Here is a 7,825-nt window from a genome sequence, read left to right on the forward strand (position 1 = left end):
TCTTTGTGCTTTAGCTCTGGACAAATATACAAGGGCCCTGTGCCTTCTCCCTCCTCCCACTAGGGGAAATTTGTGTCCTGAAACAGCCATCTCCCCCAGCAAGGGACTGACTTATATGCAGACTGAAAAGTCTATCAATGATCTAAAGAAAAGAAGAAGAGGGAAAGAAGGCAGGAAAAAAGAAAGAAAGAAGGAATCAATCTAAATTTTGTCACTCCATGCTTAAGAGTGACTCACAATATTATATATTTTTATTTTTTATATTTGTCTCCATTTTACTTCTACTAAAAGGCACAAATCCTTTTTCAAACACTGTCTCAAATCCTTTTTTCAAAACCTGTCCCTGGACAAGTATTAACATAAAAAGCAGCTCAGAGAGTTTAGGAGAAATTGAAACCATAAATTTTATAACAGCTGTTAATTTATCCTCCAAAAGAAAAAAGTCTTTATCAGAGTGGTTCTTTTTCTGTACATGCATGCATGCATGCTAAGTCACTTCAGTCATGTCCAACTCTGTGCAACCCTATGGACTGTAGCCCACCAGGCTCTTCTGTCCATGGGAGTCTCCAAGCAAGAATACTGAGTGGGTTGCCATGCCCTCCTCCAGGGGATCTTCCCAACCCAGGGATCGAACCTGCATCTCTTAAGTCTCCTGCATTGGCAGGTGGGTTCTTTACCACTGGCAACACCTGGAAAGCCCTTTTCAATACTTAATTCATATTTAAAAATTTTTTTTAAATATTATACAGTCCTTACCCTTAACTTACTCACTTTGGGAAAATATGGTCCAAACTTGTCAGGTCTGGAGAAGGTTGCAGACTTCATTCTTACCTCAAATGGCCATTTCATATGTCATGCTGTGATGCATTAATTCACCAAGTTTTTACAAAGCACAGATGGGTATATACCAGTATGTCAGATCTAAGAGCTGTCATTATGGTTCCCAACCACTTGTGGAATAAACCTCGTCATAGCTACAATCTGAAGATAAATCCTGTGGATTATTTAAATCTAGATTAAGATATTATATTTTTATTTAAAATAAAGCCAATGAAGAAATAGCTTCTCAGGTTCTACTTGGCTATATTTTCTTTTCCTTATTTTCCCCCTGTCATCACCTTCAAATTCCACAGATCCTTATTATTCGGATTCTCTTGTTAATAAAAACAGGTCAAATTCAGATGCTGTGGTTCTTGGTTCTCTTATTTTTAACTATCTCACCAAAACTGAGAATTTTAATTCTTACTATGTATTGTATAACAATATTATTCATTGTGTTCCAAATAAAAAAGTTTCATGTGTTTCATAACCTCTTCCCAGAGCATGTTGCTCAATAATAATAGTTATTCTGTCAACAAACTTGTGTTTATATGGTTTAAGATAAATATACCCCCAATGAATTGTCCCCGTAGAAGCGCTGTGTGGGCCTCGGGCAGTGAGTGTGTGAGTCAGCAGAGGGGATACGGACCACATACGAGGGACAAGGAGACAAGGAACTCCCCTGGCACGCCTGAAAAGCTAGGAACTGGAAACCAGGATGTCCGCCCAGGGGCGAGCAGTGTCTTCCTCCTGTGGTTCCTGAGAGAGACCCCTTCTCTGGGAGGCTGTCGCGCCTGATTTCAATGCCACTGCTCCAACGCTGCGGGAATCCAGCTAAAGCAGCGGCCCCTCCCTCAGAAGATCACCCTTCTGGGATGATTTGAGGTTCAGGGCACTCCCTGCGGACTGGGGCATCAGGACACACTTTTCCCTCCTTATAGTAAAAACAATATGCGTTTCTAATGAACTTTCTAGAAAGTGAATGCTTCCCTTGAGATAACCGCGGACTCTGGGATTCAGATCAGTCAGCCCTGCCGTAAGGGCAGACTGAGGAGGTGGGCAGAAGGGGAGGCAGGAAGGACAGCATCGGGCAGGGCCCACCAAAGCCCTCTGTCACCCAAGCCTCTTTCCACCTCCCCCACCCCTGCCTCACCCCCACGTGGGTGTCCTTGCTGCCTAAGGGCCTCCATCCTGGCTTGTCACAGCAACAGGGGTGAAAAGCTTGTTCTAGGGGACATAAAAGGCACCAAATCTCCACCATCTGCCTGCAACTCTTACCTCCCCCGCCTCAGTGTGAGTCTGAGAAACAGGCTTTCCCAATTTCCTCTCTGTTTACTTTTTGTTGATTCAGCTCCAGGGGAAGAGCATCTTGATACTGTAGCTGCAGGGGAGAAGACAGGGGATGTTCTTAGGAATCAGAATTCTGTCCTACAAGAACACTGAGGGGCATAAGGAATGCCCAAACTGCTAGAGAAAGTCCCCTTTGTTAAAGGGGCTCAGTGAGTGAGACGTGGCAAAGAATAATTTCCCTTTTCTGAGCCCCAAGTATGTCTATTTCTGAGACCCAAGTATGTCCGCCAGAAAGATGTGGTTTTTGCCTCAAGTTGACAGCAGCCTAAAGTTTAGGATCAGAAATCAGAAACCAATGATCAGAAATCCGGGAGAAATAATACCAAACCGCATCATAGAATGCAAAAGGATCTTTCCCTCTGAAGTCCGACATTTTCTCTTATTTTCACGAATATCTGCGGGTGGGGGAAGACAGATCCACTCCATTGGACAGAAGGACCTGGCTAAAATGGCTGAGAATGCCTTTAATTTTCTTTAGAATTATTGAAAAGGCTGCATAGTTAGTCTTTTACCAGAAGACTTATAAACGGTCTACTGCAATTTTTGGCAAAAGACATACGTTTGTGGTGGTTTAACCACTCTACAATAGCAGCTTTTTTCTGGTTGTGCAGATGGAGGCATTTATGCCAAATTAGCAAAGAGCTCTACTTTTTTAATAAAGTTTTTCCCTAATCAATTTTTCACAGATTAATTTTAAGATGCTGAGAAACAACCGCAGTGAACCCAATGCATGCGTGCATCAACATGGGCTATTTCAACCAAGGGTCAGAAGACAGTGGTTCTAGTACTAGCAGTGCTAGAAACACACAAAAATGACCTTCATCAGGGAATATCCTTCCACCTCTGGGCTGGGAGGGACAGATCTGAGAAGGCCCTCGCAATCCAGTGCCTACAATTTCTGTCTCTAGAGCAGACCCTGCTCACACTCATATCCCCGCTCCCATATCTCCTCACTTTTACAAAGGGGCTTCCCAGGTGGCGCTAGTGGTAAAGAACCTGCCTGTCCATGCAGGAGACATAAGAGACATGGGTTCGATCCCTGGGTCTGGAAGATCCATGGAGGAGGGCATGGCCACCCACTCCAGTATTCCTGCCTGGAGAATGCCATGGGCAGAGGAGCCGGGCGGGCTACAGTCCATGGGGTCGCGAAGAGGCAGACACGACTGAGCGACTTACCACGCACACTCTCCAAAAGAATCAGAAAAGAAGTCCAGTGCCGGTGGCCAATTCCCTAAATCTGCTTCCAGTGCCAGGATCCCACCCTGCCGAGGTGAGCCCCAAGGGACCAATCAGTGTCACAGCCCCAGGAGCCTCACAGGCCAGCATGGAGCTGCCAACACAGCCCTGGGTTGCAGTAGAAAACTAGGGCCTCACCCACGTCCTGTGGCCAAAGGGTCTTTGGGGGCAAGTGGGGTTCAAAGCAGGGACACACCAACTGTCCTCCACCCAAGACTAACCCGCCCGCCACTTACTGGCTGGGTGACAAAGAGCAAACCGATTACTTTCTCCACCACTTAGTTTTCAAAATAACTCTCCTGCAGGGTTGTGAGCAGGGTTGTGCCCAGGAAACCATCAGAGCCTGGCACAGGGTAAAGGCCAGTGTGAACCACCGTCCCTGCTACCTGGCCCCTCAGAAGAACTCCCCAGCAACCTGCACAAGCACCTTGGTGCGAATTTTAAGTCCTCCGTCAGCAGTTGCCAAGGGGACTTTCCTGGCGGTCCAGGGGTTGAGAATCTGGCTGCCAACATGGGGGACACAGGTCCTCTCCCTGGTCCGGGAGGATTCCACACGCCAGGGAAAAACTGCGCCCGGCGCCGCAACTACTGAAGTCTGAGGGCTCCACCGACCCGGCACCTAGGGAGGGTAGCCCCACTCTCCTGCACCTAGAAAAAGCCTGCCCGCCACAAGACCCACAGCAACCAAAGGAACAATTTCAAAAGAGTTGCCCAAGGACACGTTCAGTCTCTTTCTACAAGCAAAGCAAGTGAGCAGAACCCAAACCAGGCCATAAGCATCCAGAGAGAAGCAGGCCCTGGGAGTCAAAAGCTCAATGGTGAGCTTGAGCGAGGGACTTAATTCTAGGATCCTACCTGGAGAGCCGGGGAATTCTGAAGAGACCAAAGCGGGACTGTGGGGTGTGGCCTTGGCGCTCAGAAGCTGCACCCCAGCCTCGTCCCAGGGCACCCCCTCGCCGCCCCACGACAGCTGCCTGGGGCTCTGGAGCTTGCCTTCGGGAGGCAGGGAGCGCGCGGCCGCGGGGGAATCTGGATGGAGGGGAATGACCCAACTCAGGACTCCTCCCTGAGTCCGGGCCAGTCGATGTCTCTTCCAGAAGGGTCTGCAAAGCCTGGGGCCCAAAAGAGGGGTCTGCGCGGAGCTCTGCTTTCTCCCAGCTCGGATCCAGAGATCTCTGCAGGGGAACCGCAGGGACGAGACAGGGGTCCCCCTCCGAGCCTGCACGTGGAGAGCTGCGCAGGGACTACCCGAGGGTTTCAGGCGCTCTAGATCCAGGCAACGTTCAAACCCCTCTTCTCTGCAGCCGGGAGGAAGCGACCCGGACCGGAGTCTCAGCCAAAGGCGCCACTTTGAGAGGGGCGTGCACTCCTCAGAGAGGAAGGGTTAAACCAGGAGCTGCCAGGCCTTTGACAGCCTAGCGAGTTCCCCGCCGGCCTCCGCGGGGCCGCGGGGTGAGGGGGGCTCCCCTTTCTTCTTCACAGCACTCTAGGGACCCCCCCTCCCAATGGCCTTCCCCACCAGACTGCTGGGGTGCCAAGGAGGAGAGGGGCTCTCCTTCCCGCATCTGCCAAGACGTCTGAAACAGCCCAGAGGGTCTACCTGGGGGCAGAGAGGTGGACCGAGTTCCCTCTGCCCGGGGCCCCGGGTCTGGGAGCCAGGCCTCCCCTCCCCTGAGGCCCGCACCCCCTCGCCCCGCGCCCCGCCTTTCGCCGCATCCCCTCCGGGAGCAGCGCTCCGGAGCCGCCCGGGGGGCTCGGGGCTCCCCGGGTCGCTCGCTCCGCCCAGGGGGGTGGTGCGGGAGGCGGGGGAGGGGGCTGGCGCTGCAGCTGCGGCCCCTGCGCCGTCCTCCCACAGCCTGGGATCCGGGTCTCCAAGCCCAGGCTCCGGGGACACTCCCCAAGCAGCGCACAAGCCTCCCCCCTGAGTCCCGGAATCCCCTTCCCACCCCGCGGCTGCGGAAACACCCCGAACTCCCGGGCGCCGGGCTGGAGGGTGGGCGTGGGCCGGCCCGCCAGGCTGCGGAAGGGGAAAGGTGCAGCCGCGGGTGCTGGGGAAGAGGGGACGCGGGGTCCTCCTGGAGCTGGGAAAGCGTCCCCCGACCACTCAGTCACCGCCCAAGACGCCAACGGACACGGTCTGTTCCACCCGGAGACGGAGATCGCCCCAGTCCAGGCATCCAGAAGCCGGCCTTCCCACGCCCCCCACCCCGGGCCCAGCATTCGGCGGCTGGGGTCGGCCCCCCGGCGCTTCCCCGGGTACCCGCCCCCTCCCCCAGCCGTATTTACACACCCAGTCGGTGCCCTCCACACTCAGATTCCCAGAAGACGGCTGGGGAGCCGGCCCCTCGCCCACTTGAGCGGAGCTTTTGGGTCTCCCCTCAACCCGATCCGTCTCCACCTTCAGCTTCCTCCCACCGCCCCCCACAACACCCCGCCGGCCACCTTTGCCCCCCCAAACCACTTACTTCACCCACCCGGATCTGCACTTGCCTTCCCACGGCGCACAGCCGCAAACCACTCCGAGGGTTTCATGACCGAGTTGGGGGTGGCACACGGGAGAACCGACCGACTCCCGCCGCGCCGGACGGAGCCCCGGGGCGAGGGGAGGGGGCAGCCTCCCCGCCACGTCCCACCAGTTCTATTCACCCTCTTGGCTCCTACTCAACCCCTACAGGCAGGATGAGCACCGCTGGGTCCCAGACCCTCGCCCCTCTGCAGGGAGCGAAAAGTCGACTGGCAAGAACACACAGAGAAATAGACAGATGCCTCCGGCGAGGCGGGGAGGGGGGCGGGGGGGGGGGATGGGGGGAAGGGCGCAAGCGAGAACTAGATGTGCAACTTGCACGCACTGGCTGAGCGCCGCGCAGCGAGGGGGCACAAAAGTTTGCAGACTGTGGCACTGCAGCCAGCGGCACGCGAGCAAAGAGGGTCGACAGCCCCCGCCCCCACCTCTCCCGCCACTCGCCAGGAAGGGGGTCTCTCCAAGGATCTGCGCCAGGGAGCCTGGGGGTTGGACACGGCTCAGAAATGGGGTGATGATGGTTCTTCTCTACGGGTTCCGGGGAGGGACGGCCTAGGTACCCGGGCAGAGGGGCCAACGCGGCGCTGGGCGAAAAGCAACAGGCGGCTGCACCTTACCTTGCGCCAGTCCGCGGCCGGGGCGGCTGCTCCATCCTCTCAGCGCACGGAGGCGTTGGGTGCGTCTGCGGGGCGGCGTGCGCGCTGCCAGACCCGCAGCAGCCGCCGTCCCCGCCCGACTGCCCGCCGGGCTGCCTGCCTCGAACCTGGCCGGCCGGCTGGGCCGGTTCTCCCGCGGCGGCGGCGGCGGCGGCGGCGGCGTTGGTGCGCGGGACGCGGGCGGTGAGTGGCTGGGCCGCCGTCCCCCGGCGCCTCGGCGGGGAGAGGGCGCGGCCCCCGGGGGCGCGAGAAGGCGCCGCCGGGCTCCGGCTGCAGCGGCGGTCGCTGCAGACCCGGCGCCGGGCCCGGAGCCTCGCTGGAGGGAGCAGACAAAGCGCCGCCCGCCCAGAAGCGATCGGCTCGGTCGCTAGAGGGGAATCGCCTCCAAAGCCGGGCCGGGGAGGAGGGAGTAGGAGGAGGAGGCGGCGGCTGGGGACGGCAAGAGCAGCAGGGGACGAGCGCGACAGCCCGAGCCCAGCCTCGGCGGCGCGGGCGCTGCCCTCCCGCCTCCCGGGCGGGGGTCCGCGAGGGAGCGAGGGGGCGGGGGCTGAGCGATCGCCGCAGGAGCCGCGGAGCTGGGGCGCGAGCGCTCGCTCGGCGCGCCGCCCTCGCCCCCCTCTCTCACACCTCCTGGCATAGCTCCACTCTCAGCTTGCTACGGCCCAATCCTTTCTCCTCTGTTTTTTCTAACTCTCGAGATCAGAACCGAATTTAGCTGGCCGGAGCAACACAACGTGGGGATATGGGTGGATAAACCTCTAAATGGGAAGAAAGGAGGATGCTTGTAATCCTTTCGACAGATGATGGTCCACTGGTGCAGAGTATCGCGCTCGGCTATTTTGCCGGAGGGTGATTAAGTGGATACCACCCCGCCCCCAACTCAAGACTCCAAGATAAGACCCTGGAAAGGCCCCCTGCAGTTCCGGAAGCCCAAAGTTTTGGGCTCAGAGCCCTTCCCCCCAGCCATTCCAATCAGTTTCCCAAAGCAGAAGGTGTTAGAAAATTAATTTTTCCTTCCTCTCCCGGGGAGGACTGTGCATGTATGTGCAGCCGAAATGGAGTCTGTAAGTCCCTTAAGAAAGTGTGTGTAAGATGAAAGCGAATTACGTACTGATTTTCATAACGGTATTGTTTCATGATGTGAATTATTTATCAGGTCTATACCAAAAGGAAAAAATAAAAAATTGGGCCAGAGGACCTGGCCTCCCCAGGGTCTACAGACAGCACCTTCTTTTATAGCCTA

The 7,825-nt window shown here is 56.2% G+C and overlaps 1 protein-coding gene across 3 annotated transcripts in view; it reads right to left on the reverse strand.

Moving 5' to 3' along the window:
* LRRC3B (leucine rich repeat containing 3B) overlaps nt 1-6,692 on the reverse strand; it is a 95,250-nt gene extending 88,558 nt beyond the window's left edge. Inside the window, exon 1 of one of the 3 annotated variants that reach the window (XM_027529978.1) lies at nt 6,544-6,692. The gene's annotated coding sequence lies outside the window, so the exon portion shown is untranslated. Of the gene's footprint in view, nt 1-5,870; nt 6,121-6,543 lie in introns of those variants that run through there. The other 2 variants (XM_027529982.1, XM_027529983.1) reach the window with 2 other exon arrangements.
* Between the last annotated feature and the right edge of the window lie 1,133 nt (nt 6,693-7,825).

The sequence above is a fragment of the Bos indicus x Bos taurus genome, chromosome 27 (genome assembly GCF_003369695.1).
Source record: "Bos indicus x Bos taurus breed Angus x Brahman F1 hybrid chromosome 27, Bos_hybrid_MaternalHap_v2.0, whole genome shotgun sequence".
Lineage (NCBI taxonomy): Eukaryota > Metazoa > Chordata > Mammalia > Artiodactyla > Bovidae > Bos > Bos indicus x Bos taurus.